The sequence below is a fragment of the Mus caroli genome, chromosome 6 (genome assembly GCF_900094665.2).
Source record: "Mus caroli chromosome 6, CAROLI_EIJ_v1.1, whole genome shotgun sequence".
Lineage (NCBI taxonomy): Eukaryota > Metazoa > Chordata > Mammalia > Rodentia > Muridae > Mus > Mus caroli.
This window is the reverse complement of record NC_034575.1, coordinates 102,075,168-102,092,019: the sequence shown is the minus strand read 5'-3', so window position 1 is coordinate 102,092,019 and position 16,852 is coordinate 102,075,168. Positions and strand designations below refer to the sequence as shown.

General features: G+C 39.9%; 1 protein-coding gene across 12 annotated transcripts in view; it reads right to left on the bottom strand.

Annotated features, from left to right (window-relative positions):
* The window catches only part of Cntn4 (contactin 4), a 990,533-nt gene that overhangs the window by 135,255 nt on the left and 838,426 nt on the right, over positions 1 to 16,852 (bottom strand). The gene's annotated exons all lie outside the window — the stretch shown is intronic.

Sequence of the window (16,852 nt, the reverse complement as noted above, 5' to 3'; positions counted from 1 at the left end):
GTCTCTAGCTGCATATGTATGGAAAGATGGCCTAGTTGGCCATCACTGGAAAGAGAGGCCCATTGGACTTGCAAACTTTATATGCCCCAATGTAGGGGAATGCCAGGGCCAAAAGAATGGGAATGGGTGGGTAGGGAAATGGGGGGCGCTTTGGGGGACTTTTGGGATAGCATTGGAAATGTAATTGAGGAAAATATGTAATAAAAATATTAAAAATTAAAAAAAAGAAAGCTGGAACCATTAAAAAAGCTAAAATAAACTTTTTTTCTCTTTCTTTTAACTTGACTTCCCCAGGTATTTGAGTTTTTAAAAACATTTTGGAAGGAAGTTGTGTGTGTGTGTGTGTGTGTGTGCGTGCATGCATGCACGTGTTTATGTAAATATACATACCAAAATAAGGCAGTCAAATTCCCTGGAGCTAAAGTTACAGATAGTTGTGAGGGGATACTAAGTATCAAATACTGGTCTTCTGCAAGCACTCTTAGCTTCCAAGCAATTTCTCCTACCCTGCCTCAGGTATTTTGATACAATAATGAAAACTCAAGGAACACAGGGTCCCTGAGCTCATGCTTACCACCTTTGCAAGCTCACATACTCCATCATCATAGGATATTTTCCTTAAACACTTCAGTCCCCTCCAATAAGTCTTTTTCATCTTTTAAAAAAACATAGATCCTGATTAGAGCTGCTTAATATCCAACTACTAAAGCATTGCCTTCAATGAAACTCTTTACTTCAAGGTTAATATTAGCTTTGTCGTCGTCGTCGTCCTCCTCCTCCTCCTTCTCTTCCTCCTCCTCCTTCTCTTCCTCCTCCTCCTTCTCTTCCTCCTCCACCCACAGACTTATTTTGTGATCTTCAATTTTTATGGCCATAACGTGATGCCTGATCACTACCTATTCATTTTCTTCAGATCTTCAGAGCATACCTATTTTCTTGTTCTTCTCTTAGGTTTTTTGGTAAATCTGTTTGTTTTTCTCTGTCATGGCTTTCTTATTTCAAATGAGTCTGGCTAGAACCTTTATGTGTAGCATTCTCAATGCACCTTATTCACTTACACCACTTCAAAGGTGGTTTGGAAAGCCACATTTCTGCTCCTGTTCTTTCCACTCTGGCATTGGCAAGCTTGAGCAGCATATACTCCAAGAGTAGTGGGACATTTGTAATTGCTTACCAATCTCTTGTTTTGGGAGGAAAGTGCCTTTGAAATATGCCAATTCTCGCAGTGCCAATAACGCTAGTGGATCTAATTTCAAGTTACTCAAGGGACTGATCACTGGACATAAAGCTGGGAAGAAAGGTGCAGAGTCAGCTCTTGTGAGCCTGGGTGAGCAGATTCTAGCTCACTATTACATAATCAGATTTTTCAAACCCAAAAGACTCAAACAATACCACTCCCTAGCCAAACCAGTTAGTATGGGGTTTCCAGAGATTATGAATAGGCATAAAGAAATCTTTCTTTCTCTTCCTTCCTTCCTTCCTTCCTTCCTTCCTTCCTTCCTTCCTTCCTTCCTTCCTTCCTTCCTTCCTTCCTTCCTTCCTTCCTTCTGTCCTTCCTTCTGTCCTTCCTTCCTTCCTTTCTCCCCCCCAGTCTTCTACCTCTCCTCCTCCCACTCTTCCTCCTCCTTCTTCATGTTTAAGCATCAGCCCCACTCTTGACACATACATAGCAGTTTGCATAAGAGATCTACTTTAGAGAGACTATTACATCCCATCAAATAATTCCCTCTCAGAGCTATGCTTTAGCCTTGCTGAGTTATTATACATGACAAGAGGCATGGAACATTAAATAATTTATGCTAATATTACCATTTATTTGTTTTCTTTAAAAATTTAAAACTCTCATTCTATGATATAATTATATTGTTTCACACAGGAAGGCAGTTGAATTACAAAATATTTCTTATGCTTCAGAGATTAGTAGGTGGGATTGTGTATAATCAAACACACACACACACACACACAAATTCTGCTTAATAGAGTCTTTTAGCCACCACCTGGAATTCTCATCAGGCAACCTAATTCTGCTATATGAGCCCTCTAGGTACCATATGCTGTAACTGTATAGAGAGCCAAGAGTTACCCTAATGACTTCATTTGGCAAAGGCAACTTAGAAACACCACGATGGATATTTACTAGAAGGATCATAATTAACTATGGCATATATGTTATTGAAATATGAAGGCGAAACTATAAAACAGAAAAGTCAGGGCCCAAAACACTGTGTGATCTCAGGTGTTCAATATTTACATAAGCCATCAAGCAGATTTGTCTTTCCTGAGGTGGCAAAGTCAGGAGGAACTCCAGTTATGGCCTTGCTTCGGAACTGAATAGGAATACCAGTTACATCACTCTGGTTCTAATTGCTCTTAATTATACGCCACTTGGTTTGGATATTTTCATGATCACTTAAACCCATTTGACGATAGCAAGCTATTTCATCTGAACAAAAGCACTGCTGAGATAATTCAAAGATTTCATTTACCTCTCTTCTCTAAGGGGTTTAGCTGGTTCTGACCCAGCCTTGAAATCAAGCCATTACCCATGTTCCCTGCAACTCTCTGCAACTATAAAGCCTATGGATACAAAGGCTGCCAATTCATTACTGAAAATTTGAGGTGATTAAAAGTCAAGGCTGCTGGTGCCACTCATACTATTGATATTAAAAGCACTATCAATTTCCCACTGTTCTAAAAGGGAGGTAAAAAAATTGCTTTATTTTTTCTAGTGATTTTTTTTTTTTTTGTCTTATGACTAGATTCCAGATGCTTTGTGCAGTACAGAGGAACATAATGATTCTATCTTCTAGCAGTACTTCTGAATTCATGGACCTTGTGATACATGAGACATGGGTTCAATTCCCAGTTCTCGCACTGACAAGCCCTACGAGCTTCCAGTACATAAATGCACTGTCAGGCCCTGGTTAGAGTTAGCAACAGCACTGACCTCATAACTAGTTTATAAGGTTCAAAGTGATCTCATACAATATTTAGCAAAGGTCATAGTAGAGATTTTTAAAAATGTAATAATGAATTGGGAAGGTTTGAAAATGTTCATTTTTTTTTTAAATTGAGATTTATATAATGCCACAAGGCAACCAAGGAATACATCACTAGAGCCAAAGAATGAAGTTTCCTGAATCCCCAAGGTTCCTGATGCTTAAGATTTATTCATGAATGCAACAGTGACAGAGGGTGATCAAAGTCTCATTTCAGCTTAATGGCTGGAGATTCCCCAGGGCTTCCTGCAACCAAGCTGACACTCCATGTTTCTGTCACTACTATTTTGTATCCATCAACATTATTTCATAATGTCAATAATCTCTCCGGAAACTCATGGCATCTTCTTATTGAGGATGATTCTATTTCTCCCATCTAAACTCTGCAGACACTGACTCTGCCCCACCCTCATTTCTTGTACTCATGTGACTTGCTAATGTCTGTCATCCAATGCCGCATGTTTGTGAGCACCAATATGCACACACACCCTCTCTGCTGTCTGCTTCTTTATAAGGATCACTTGCTTTGACAGCAGCTTGTACTCAGATTCTGTAGGGAGCTACTATTGGCAGGTCCTGCCTGCCAGAGATGGTCTCTTCACTGAGTGTTCCCTAAGCACCATTGTTTGAGATGTTTGGACTCTATTATGTTAATTTGTGCTTTGTTGGTGGTTTCTAAATTGCTTCATGGGTGTATTGTTGCAATAACAGTGTTTTATAAAGCCCTAGGAAGCAAGTCTCATGATTTCTCTCTTTTCTCTCCCGAGCTGGATATTTTATGAACATAAAATTAAAAGAAAGCCACTATGTAAACCAGCTGGGGTGACTACAAGTTCCTGACAAGGGGTGCATTTCTAGCTTTTCTTTGCTTTGCTGCAATGTAGAATTGGTCAGAGATGTGGGGAACATGGCCAGGTTTCTGTTTGCCCTGCTGCTCTGCCACTTTCTGCCCCATCCCCCACCCCGTGCCTTCATGTTTAAAGGCCCCACCCTTGATCTAATTTCTCCAAGGGGTTCACGTCATTCCAAAAGAAGCTTCCTTGGCAAAAGTCAAGAGCTCTTGCTCTAGAGAGCCAAGGGAAATAATTCAAGGCTCCAACCAAATTTCCTTGCCCTTCACTTTGCATTTGATGGTCCCAATGGAAGAGACAATTTAATCAAAAGTGTAAGCACAGGAAACCCAAATAAAGTCAAAATAAAAAAGAAACTCAGCCATGGGGAGGGGCATGCGGCCCTGAGGATGCTTTCCTGTGCTCTGTCTGTCAGACAGATGGACTTTGGGAAACTTTCTCCTGTAAAGGACCAGACAGCCAGCGTTTCAGGCGCTGGGAGCTGAGTTTCTGTTGTAATCAGTCAACTTTGTCCTTCTGGTGTGAAAATTGCCATGGACGCTTAAGTAATGAATGTGCATAGTTGCCTTTGATAACATGTCATGTGTAGACACAGAAGTTTAACACCGATGCAACTGTTGGGTGCCACAGAATGCTGTTTTCCTTCAGATTCATTTCCCAGGGTTCAGACATGAGCAGAGGGTGGTGCCCAGCTTGTGGACTCTATTTTCTGTCTGGGAAAGAGCATATTATGAGGAGATAGCCTGTGTAAAGAATTTTTGCCTGGACAAAACAACTGTTTGAGAAAACAAAAGAAAACCAGTGTGAGTGAAGAGATAGTAGTGAGAGTGCGTGAGGTGGGAGAGATGCTCTCGGACAGTGGTCCCCAACCTCCCTAGTGCTTCGACCCTTTAGTACAGTTCCTCATGTTGTGGTGATCCCCAACCATAAAGTTATTTTGTTGCTACTTTATAACTGTAATTTTGCTACTGTTATGAATTGTAGTGTAAATATCTGATGTGCAGGATAGTTAATATGTGACCCTAAAGGGGTTGTGACCCACAGGTTGAGAAATGCTGATCTAGACATGGGATACCCTGAGGATATGGGGGGAACTTAAACAGGCTCACCTACAAAACACAAAATATCCACAGTCTTCTGGGTCCATCTCAGGATTTGTGAAAAAATTAGGATTTGGACACACACACAGACACACACACACACTCACACCTACACATATGTACCCATGTGATGTACACTCATATATAGTGCATGAATGTACCCATACACACACATGAATATGTGTGTATATATATCATGTGTGTAGTGTATGTATATGTTTGCATGCATATGTGAATGTGTAAATGTATAAGACATGTATATGTTGTATATGTATGGACATATGAATGTATATGTGCATATGGTATGTATATGATGCATGTGTATGTATATGATGTATATGTGAATGTATATGTGGATGTTCGTGCTATACACTGGTAGAGAAGCCATAGGAAGATATCAGATGGCATGCTCTATTATTGTTTGCTTTGTTATTTTGAGATAGGGTCGCTCGTTGAACATATATCAAGAGAGGTGGCTAATAAACCATAGTAACTCCCCTTCCTTTGCTTCCAAGAGGAATGGAGGTCACAGGCATGTGACCAAGTCCAGCTTTATATCTAAGTGCTGGCTCAGGCCATTGTATATCAAGCACTCTTACCAGCTAAGCCACCTCCTCAGCCTGAGACTTTGTATATCTCTGTTAGTGTTGGTACAGATAACAGTATTAATATTCAGAGCTATACTTGGGAAGTACACCTGGGTCTTTGCTGACAAGATGGAGAAATTCTGCCCCTAGGAAGCCTGGTGATTTCCTGGTTGGATGCACAGTAAGTCATAACACACTCTCTGAATACTGCTGCCAAATTCAAATGACTAAAGATAGGATGCTCCTTAAAGGAAGTGTAGAGAGGCATAGCAGTACCTTCCTGAACTCTGTCTGGTCCTCAGTGAAATATAAGCTCATGTTTTTCACACTGTGTTTTTTGTTTGCTTTTGTTTTTGTTGTGTGTTGTGTTTTTTTTTTTTGTTTGTTTTTTATACCAGGTTCAAAAATACCTCAGCCTTATTTCCAGTAAAAAGATTCTATTTCCTTTCAAATAAAATATGTTTTTAAACACTGCTCCTTATAGTTAAATATTCCATCCCTACCTTCATCAATTCCCTCCAAGAAGCAAATGCTTTTGTCTGGCTGTTTTAGTGGTTAATTTTTCTGATTGCTGTAATGGATCACCCGACAGAAACAACCTAAGGAAGTGAGCTATTTATCTTAGCCTGTGGTTTCCTTCTATCAGGGCAGGGAAGGCATAGCAGGACTCATATCTGCATCAATGGTTAACATGAAGGTAGGGCTCCATACATATTAGTGGCTCAAGGGCCAGAGAACTCAGTCCAGAAGCAGAGCTAAAGTTTACCCTCCCCTAGTAACCCACTGCCATCCTTCCAAGCCTCAAAATAGAAAGATGCCATAATCTCCCCAAACAGTGCCATCAGGTGGCAGCCCAGTATTTAAACACGGTGTGGGGAGATACTATATTCTAATTGTAGGAGCTGGTTTGCTCCTTACTAATGAAGATACTGAGTACCTACAGCATTCTAGGCACAATACAAGGGGCTACCTGTGTCCTGTAAGACCATGTCATTACATGTCTCTTCTCAACCTTTGTAGCCTGTGAGAAGAAATGAATACCAGCTCATCACATCTATAAACAAAGTTTCTACAAAAACAGGATGAATAGTCTTTGCCCTTTAAATGACTGCAGACATTTTTTTAGTCTCTCATTTTATGTCATCCACAGAACCCTGATTTCAATGACATTATGTCTATCATATTAAATATTTGTTGAACAGAGGGGGAATGAGAGACGTGACAGGCATTTATTAAAATGAATTAATCAGAAGTCTGATGTGGGATGCTTCAGCGTTTAGAAAACCCTGGGTGAGGGTTTGTCCCAGTGAAAGCTGCTAAGAGGTTTAACAGTTTTAAGGTTAATACACAGATTGAAAATGAGGAAAGGGGCAGAGGGCTCTCTCTGGCTAGCAAAGAGAACATTCATGTAGGAAACACTGCAAAGGACATTTTTAAAATAAAACAAGGATTGCTTTTAGGTTGAGAGCCTGATTTTACAGTTCCCCCAATGAGTACCATATATATGTTTAAGACCTAGCCAATACTCAGCAGGTTGAGACAAACAAGGGGTCAGACCCATCTCAGGTGGTCACTGTCTTAGTGTGGTCAGTAAGTATATTCACTCCTGACCATGATATTACATGTTGTACTACATTAAGGTAGAGAAGACTGCTGTGTTAAATTTATGGGGCCATCCAAAGGACTACCCATGAACAAATGTGTCATAAGAAATATTTATAAGAAATCTCTATCTTTTCACAACTGCACAGAGGTGCTAAAGACCAGAAGTGTCCAAGCCTCTCATCTGTAGCTCCATGTCTGGCAAGCTGAGGTAACAGGTGAATGTTCCAGAACTAGATTTGCAAGAAGCAGGATAAGGTTTATTTCCACAACTGTGCATGCAAAATTAAAGTGATATAGTACCGTCAATAAGCAGGGCAACAGATTCCATGAAGAGCCACGGTGCTTGCTGTTGCTTTGATGTTGTTTTGCCTCCAAGGCAGGATTTCCATTATTATGGAGATGAACTGCCTCTAATTATTGCAATAACATAATTGTTCCCTAGGGCAGAATCCCTAATAACAGAACAGTGTAGCTCTGCAGCAACTGTACGAGCTATCCTGAGGGCAGGTTTCTCATTAGGAGCACATATATAGACATTCTGCCTCCAGAAGAGAAACGGATCCCCGCAAGCAATAAGCTTCCCCTCCCACAATCGGCCTTCTGGGTAAATATCTGCCATCACATTTGGCATCTTCAGACCTGGGTTTCACACCTTGCATACAGGTGGAGTTCCACAGCCCTGTGCTGGGATTCCCTTCCACATTTTACATGAATTTCAACTCTCTTAAATGCCTTGGGGAAGGCAGGCAAATTGAGGTCATGATCTGATTTCACCTTGGAGGCAGATGTCAGTGTCTCCAAAAAGACACGCGAACATGATTTTATTCCTACTTGGGTAGAGTGTTTTAACAGATTGCTAGCCTTCAGAGGGTATGCTGTATAGTGCAGGCAAACCCAAATATGTGTTTCATTCCAAGAAGCTATAGTGAAAATTCTTTTTTTTTTTTTTTTTTCTGAGATGGGGTTTCTCTGTGTAGCCCTGGCTGCCCTGGAACTCATTTTGTAGACCAGGCTGGCCTCGAACTCAGATATTTGCCTGCCTCTGCCTCCAAGTGCTGGGATTAAAGGTGTGCGCCACCACGCCTAGCCTGTGAAAATTCTAAATGCTTAACATGGTTTTCCTGTCTGTCTTCAAAACTGGTCCATAGTGACCTAAACATGTTCTGTCCAAAGTGGCAGTAGGCTGCTAAATCAGACATCTCTTTGAGTAATTTGGTCGAATCTCTTTATTTTTATTTATTGATTTTTAGGAGAGATAATTCAATTTATTACTCTTAACTTGACCCTATCTTTCCCATATCTGGCCACACCCTCCCCCTTAACAGTTGGGCCTCTGGAAGGTAAAGGGATCAACTATAAAGTTTGGGGGGAAAGCAAGGTTGCTTGCCTCTCAAACATGGAAATATGAAGGGCTGCGTGGGAAATGAGAAACCCCTTTGGCAGTGGCCAAATGTCAGTACATAGGTTCATGGGCTCAGTCATAGTCTGCAGAGAGTCATAGTAAGCCACTGATCGTGTGAGATCACCAGACACCATTCAATATACACAGGGGCTCCAGAAGTTTGAACAGGCTCCATACAGTTAGGCACCTGATGCTCTTTCGCTTTCAAGAGCACAGGCTCAGGCAGCTTCAATTTTCGACCAGGAAATGGCCAGGAAGCAACCACTGAGTACCAGGCAGGGGTCTATATGAAAGTGTGACAGATTGGAAAGGCCTGATGAACATATAGCAGCCCTCCCAAATGATATGGGAAGGTATGAGAGAAGGTCATACAGATATAAGGAGGACTCACCTGTGCTAACTTGGAGACAGAAGAAAGGGGTCACAAATTATGGATTGGAGGAGTCCTGAGAAGCCAAAAATGTATTGTCCCCTAAAATCTCAAAAGGAATAGAACCCACAAGGGTGAGTTCTAGCCTAGTAAGGCCCATTTTAGAATGTTGATGATTTCAACAATCATATGTTAGATTGGTGTTGCTTAAACCAAGAACCCATTCCAAGCTGTATACTATGTGTGACCCTAGTGCCCCTGGAAGCCAGAAGAGAGCATCAGATCCCCTGGACCTGGAGTTATGGATGGCTATAAATCACCATGTAGATTCTGGCAACTGAATCTGGGTTCTCTGCCTAAGAAGTATGTACTTCTAACTACAGAGTCATCTCTCCAGGCCCCATTTTTTAAAATATTCACTATTTTAGCAAATATATCATCATTCATCTGCTGTTTAATTATGGATCCTTGGGGCCATGTTTTGTTTTGTTTTTCTCTTGCTTTCTCAACCCTTCAACTTAATGTATCAATAAAGGTCTTAAATTCTAGCTCATATATCTGTCTCCTCTCTTTATTCAAAGGACACTGATACCATTCAGCCACTCACGATTTCCATCCCAGACTGCTGGTGTCTTTGGCCTTCCTGAACTCACTGCCTTCTTTCACTCTGGTTTTTGCTGCTGGTTGCTGATGAAACAATCTTTCTATAGCATGTACACGGCTGGGCATAACTCCACATTAAAATCCTTCAATTCCATCGAGGGTGTTCAGGTCCAAGTCTAAGTTCCTCAGACATAAACTTGAAATCTCTACAATCTATTGCCGTCTTTCATTTTTCAGTGTTTCTTTTAAACACTTAATATATCAACTTTATAACCTAGTCCTCAGAGTTACTGAAAAAAAAATCATGTGATCTTGCTTGTGGACCCTGGTCATGGACTACGAGCATCTTGAGGACTGGCTTTATATATCTTTCCCTTCTATTCTCAGTGCCAAGCAGTAGGTTTAGCACATAGCAAATGCCTGAGGAATGCTTTATCATTGACCGAGAATGGATAAGCAGAGCATGTATGCTGCTGTCCAGAACCAGACCTGTGATATTTAGGCTATAGTTTTGAGACTCTCTTCTATGCTATTCATTGGCCTACCTATACCTAGTTATCATCTATTAATTTTACATAGTGTATCACTTGTCTATGAGAAAGTGAGGAGGGTATAGAATGTTCAAATGTGATTATGACCAAGTCTTTATGTATACATTGTTAACTAGAGTAACATTGTTAGCTCCTCCCCACAGTTGCCTGGCAATAACTCACTATTAAATGACTCACTATTAAAGGGGCTGCTTGCCCCTCTGCTCTCTCTTGCCTTCTTGCTCTCAGTCTGTTCTCTCATCCTGTCCTGTCCTCCTCTCTCCCTATTCTCTCCCCTCCAGGTGCTCATAACCAGCCTCTACTCCTCTGAGCTCTCTCTGTTCCTTTCTCTGTCTCTACTACCCTCTCAACTCCCCTCCCCATGNNCTGAATAAACTCTATTCTATACTATACCATGTGGCTGGTCCCTCAGGGGGAAGGGATGCCTCAGCATGAGCCCACAGAGGCACACCCTTTCCCCATGCCTGACTGCACATCCACCAAAACATATTCCTTCTCTATTTTTATAAAACACAACAAACATTCCATTCATTTCTTTCCCAGCATCAGTAGGAAGTAAACTATTTCTTCTAGGTGAACTTTTCAGACTTCCATACTTACCTTTTAAACAATAGGTTATTTTTGAAAGTAACTATTTACAGGAAGCAATTTTCTAAGATGACTTATGGACTCCCCTGTTTTACTAATCTAAGTTCACTAAACAATTTTTTTTTCCCTCTTGGAGAGGTCAGTGAGGAATAATTACTATTGTTCTCTGTATTGATGAATAAAGGGCTTCTTTTCCTCATGAATGCTGCCTTTAATTCAGGGTGATATACTTTGAAGAAGACATTCAAAGAAATGACCAACATGATGCAGGGCAGGGGGTGACAAACTGTCGTATGAAGAACATCAGAAAGAAATGGGATATTCAAGCTTGGAGAAGATCTAGAAGAAACAGTGAGAGTAGATTTCCAGTAAGTACACAAGGAGACAAGGGGAGAGAAGTAAAAAGGGATTAGATTTTGTTAATATAGCTTCAGAAAGCAGAACCAAAAGTGAGCGGATGGCACTGGGAATATCATTTGTTGTCTAGCTGGGTCTCCATCATTAGAAGTATCTGGGAACTGATGAAGGATAAATCTCGTGTGGATCCTTGTTCTGGATGAGAGATGGGATCTGTAGGGATTGTAGGAGGCATTTGGCAACGGTGTCTACCCATTCTGATTTCTCAGGTTTTGCAGTCACAGCTAGATTTATTTAGTACACCTTGTACATCACTCTCAGTCTATGTCAGTGGTGCTCAACCTCTGGGTTGTGACCTCCTTGACAAACCACTTTGGCAGTAGCAAAATTAGATTTATGAAGGAGCAACAAAAGTAATTTTATAGTTGGGGGTCACCACAGCATGAGGAACTGTATTAAAGGGTCACAGCATTAGGAAGGTTGAGAATCATTGGTCTAAGTGGTTGAAGTGGGCTTTTCTCCATATGCTTTCGAATATATTCACCTGACCCATATCCCCCCAATCGGCCCAAAAGCTAATCGGATACTCCTTGAGTACACGTGATTCAGAGAAGAACTTGCACCAAGGCAGGCTTAGTTGTGACCCAGTGAATCTATTCTGGAATGTCTGTGATCAGTTGGGATATAGGGCAAACTTACAGCTAATGGTGACCCTCATACTACCAATAGAAAACAGTTTATTGGAGAATAGAACCAAGGTAAATAGTGACACAAACAAGCATGACAGACAGAGTTCTGATGGTTTATCATGAGCTATGCTTAGAGTCACAGGCTACACATCATGTTCTCAAGTAGGCAGCCAGAAAATTCACTTTCGTACTTAACCTGGTTTGAGATTAGTCTACCTTAAAATCATAAAGGTCCATCCCAACGGATATAATGGTTATCCTTGTATTTAAAATTCTAGGAGTTTAGGTTATTAATGGTTCTGCTACTTCTGCATATTGATGTTTTTGTTACAGCATAAAACCAATCTTACTTGCCTCAAGGGCCTTCTGTTGAAAAACTAAAAGTAAACAAAATAATCAACTTTCTTCAGTTAGTAAGCTTAATTGCTCAATTCATCCAAATGATTGGGACTATTTCCATGGTGACGAGCGGTCCCTCCTGAGGACTGAAATAGTGAGGCTGTTCTAAACATCTGATATCACTAACACTAATAGCTTGGGGAACGTTTAAGAAAATAGGAATCGTTCCATGGACGTATGGATGTGGGGTCTACCCTGGAGCAAAGCTAAACAATTATTTTACTTTTTCAACTTTAATTTGGGTGGTTGGGTTAATTTAAGTAAAGCAAAGTTAATATGTTTTAAATTCATAAACAAATAGAAATAATAATTTTATAACTATACATTTAAAGCAATTAACTTACTGATGTTAAACCAGTAATTCTGAGGATCTAGCCACTGAACTACCACAGCCACTATCATCTGACTTGTGTTTGCTTCATGCTTGTCCTTATGCTTTTATGGCAAACTCATTAACAGACAGCTAAGCAGTTGAAGCTGGAATTAACTAGCAATTGATAAGCATGATCTGACCAAATCTTTAAAAAATAAAATTGGATTTAGGACGAACATTAAGAAAATAAGATGATAGGTAATGAAGTTTTGTCTTAATGTAGTTACACCAGTGCTTTGTAATTAAGGGATTAATAATTTGTATTCAAAGGTTAAAAACTCACTATTTGATTGTGAAGAGTCTAGTCTCAATAGAGGATTAAGGCTAATAAGGCAGTATGTTAGAAATTATTACTTAATACTAATTACCCTTTATATTAGTCCACTATCTCAATCTTCTCCTAAAATATGGATTATAATTTTTTTGTTTACAAATAACACTTATGATTGATTTTGTTCATTTGGCCACTTAATTATCTTCCATCTCTATCAGAAAAAAAAAAGAGAAAAATAGCATTTATTTTTGCCAATGAGGAAACAATAGTTAAGTTTGCTTGATGTCTAGCTCTTTAAACTGTATGACGTATTCAACAGGGCAAGTATTTTACTTGGAGGTTAAAAGCCAATTGGTCATGCAACCAACTTGCTGTATAGATTCATGGGACTCATTAGTTATGATTGTATTAACATGTTAGGAAGAAGTGGTCTTTTGTTTCTAAGAATCAGAATTTCAAAAAAAAAAAAAAAAGGGGGGTGGGGAGAAAGAAAGAAAAAGTAATCTAGGTGTCTCTTGTCTCCTGAAAATTGAAATGGTCTAACAACCCGACTTTCATCTTCATGTGGCTATGGGGCAAGGATGTTTCCTTTATGTTCCACTTGGCTGGATTTGAGAGCATCTACATGACCAAATCCATTCTACTTGATACCAGTGAAGAGAATGTCGCAGAGACATGAGAACAGAGCTCCCATATGGAGATGATGTGCTAATATTGATGCTTTGGGACCAGCCTGGTGACACTGGAGGTGGAGGTGATAAATAACAAGAACTAAGTAACAGCAGGGAGTATCTTCAGCTGAAATACATTTTCTGTGTTTAAGGAATGTGGAAGCATCCTTGATGTCTATTAATGAAACCAACCGAACTTGAACAGAGAAAACTTTGTAGTAAGTATAGTGGTGGAAATCATATATCCAATGTATTTATCCTAGAGAAACTGGCACAATAATATACTATTTTCTAAGAGAAAATTAAATCAGTTATGAGTAAGTAGTTAAGCTCTAATGGTACTAAGCTTTAGTGGTACTAAGCTACCATGAATGCCATCTAAAATAGTGAGATGGCACGTATAAATAGAAGTGCATGGTTGCTTCTTTTCTTGTGGGTGTATAGCAAGATCATATTTTTCTTTAAGGTGGCACTGGCTTATTTGGATGAGTGTAGTATCAGTAAACACAAAGTTTCTTCATTTCCGGCCTGAAACACTAAAAGGCCATGCATTTGACCCTTTTTATTATGCAGCAGTAAAGCTACAGAAAGAGCCAGGCTTCTGAGGTATACTTGTAGGAAAGCAGAGCCACCAACAGATCTTTGCTGATATGTATTGTGCTTTTATTTAGATCACCATGGCTTCTTATACTAGCATAGTGTACTCTCTAGATTTGTCCTCAATAATTTCTCTGACTTTATTCATTCATGGTTTTGATGTGTATTTAAATCTCATTTTATAAAGCATTTTATTTATGTATATTTTATTTTATTTCTCTGTCTCCCGCTGTCTCTGTCTCTCTCTGTCTCTCTGTCTTTGTCTCTGTCTCTTTCTCTCTCTCTCTCTGTGGGTGTGTGTTACCTGTGTATGTGTGGGTGGAGATATGGAGGCCCAAAAGGGGCATCAGATCCTCTGAAGCTAGAGTTGAGGCTGTGTGCCACCAGACATGGATGCTGAGTGTGGACCTGAGGCACTCTGCAAGAGCCTTCTTTAGCACCATATCATTCTCTTAATGTTATATCCTTAAACAATCTTAATTTTTATTAATTGCCTTATTTATTTACATTCCAAATGTTGCCCCCTTCCTGGTCCCCCTCCACGAGTTCTTCAGCCCATTTCCCCTCCCTTTTGCTTCTGAGAGGGTACTCCTGTACCTACCCACCCAATTCCACCTCTTCCCATTAGCATCTTCCTTCCCTGGGGCATCTAATTGCTACAGGACTAAGCACATCCATTCCCACTGAGGTAAGACAATACACAGTGGGGGCCACAGATCAGCCCATGTTTGGTATTTGATTGGTAGCTTAGTCTCTGGGAGTTCTGAGGGATCCTGGTTAGTTGATACTGTTGTTCTTCCTATGGGGTTGCAATCCCCTTCAGTTCCTTCAGCTCTTCCCCTAACTCTTCCATAGGGGTCCCCCACCTCTGTCCAATGATTGTAAACCTTAAAAAAGGCAGCTTTATTCTAAGCAATGCACATGGTGTATACTCATTATAATTCAATTATATTTAAAAATATGTGACTATTATATGTAATCTCACACAGCACATTTTGAGAGACACTAAGGTAGAATGGATTGCTCCCTGTGTTTCAGTAAGAAACCCTGTTTTCTACTACTGTCATATTGCTAAATGGACACAATATACCCGTCAAAGTGCCTTCCAAGTATTTGTCTTATTGTCCATAGACCAGCAGTGCAGTCATGTGTGGTAAGAGAAGCTTCTTTTTGCCATAATTGGTGCTTTCTGTTTGGATTCGTACTGATGTAAGCACTAAGAACAAGTTACCGCTGAATGCTCAGACCTCAGTGGGTCATCTATATCATCTCTTTTAAAGTTAAGAAAGCATAAAAGAAGAGGGGGCAGAAAATCCAAAGTGTGCAATAACGTAGGTACTGTCTTGTAGGTAAGATACAGCCACTGTACTGATATTATATTATGGAAAGAGGTGGGCCCCGTGAGGCTCCACTCCTTTAGGAGTTATGGGCTGTTCATGGTTGCTGGGGGGAGAAGGAGACATTTTCTTCAGTGGTGTAGTCACTGGTCCATGCTCCTATAAGGAACCCTAACTGAACTCATTGGATCACTGAAAAGCAAAAATCAAGATATAAAATCAGAAGGGAGATTATATGGGGAGAGAAAGGGAACCTACGACAGTGGAGGAAGACAAGAGAAGGTAAGGGGTGAATACAATTAAAATAAATAATATGCATACACAAAAATGTCACAATAAAATCTATTATACGTAATTAATAGATGCTTATAACAATAAAAGCTATTTGCTTTCAATTTAGAGATTTGCCTTAAAATTTGAGTGTCATTCAGTATTCACTGGCTTGCTTCCTTAATGTATCAGGAATCAGAAATGTCTATTGTGAAGCTAATATATGTGTGGATATATATCACTTAGAAACCATACTGTTTGTTTATAAAACTATTAAAGTGAACAACATCATCAGTGCAGTGATCTAATTTGTATATGCAAATGTGAAGGTGTACAGGTGTAAAGGGTAGATACACACATTTTTAAATGCTTCCTTATTGGATCTATGAATACTTGCCCTTTAACATCAATTAAAATCATTATGTATACATCTGGTAAATCCTGTCTTATGGGTGACAAACAGAGGCTCATGCATAATTACCCTTTTCCAACAGATCGAATATATTACAGAAAGGAGTAGAGGATATTTTATAGGGGTGACAGCTAAGACAAGGTCTTGGAGGTGTGTGTTACTTGGTAAGCTCTGATGTCAAACTCCAAGTAACCCATACAAATTTGCATCCTTTAAACAATATGCTTTCTGAATGCAATTCATGTATTATAGGAAGCAGGGGCAACTAATTTAGATATTACAACAAATCTGGTGCCATAAAGAGATACGAATGAAATAATGACAAATCACACAAAACCATAGGCTAGAGGCCACTTACATAACAGCAGGAGGCACAACAGATGTTGCCAAATACTTGAAGAGTTGTCATGGTTTGGTACTACACTGACTTGACTAAGCCAAGGAATTACAATGGGTAGGTGTACACAGAAAAAGTTTAGGCTTAAAGTATATATTTAGCTGCTTACCTGCAGCTCATGAAATCTCTGTGTGCTTGGAAGGCTTTCTAGTACCCTGATATAAAGAAGAGACACATGCTCTCTTGCTTTTCTCTTGTTCTTGTTCCCCCCTTCCCATTCCCTTCCCCACCTCTCTTGTGCTCATGGCCAGCCTCAATTTCCCTTCTCTTCTCTCTCTTCTTCTTCTTTCTTCTCTTCTTCTCTTCTTCTCTTCTTCTCGTCTTCTCTTCTTCTCTTCTTCTCTTCTTCTCTTCTTCTCTTCTTCTCTTCTTCTCTTCTTCTCTTCTTCTCTTCTTCTCTTCTTCTCTTCTCTTCTTCTC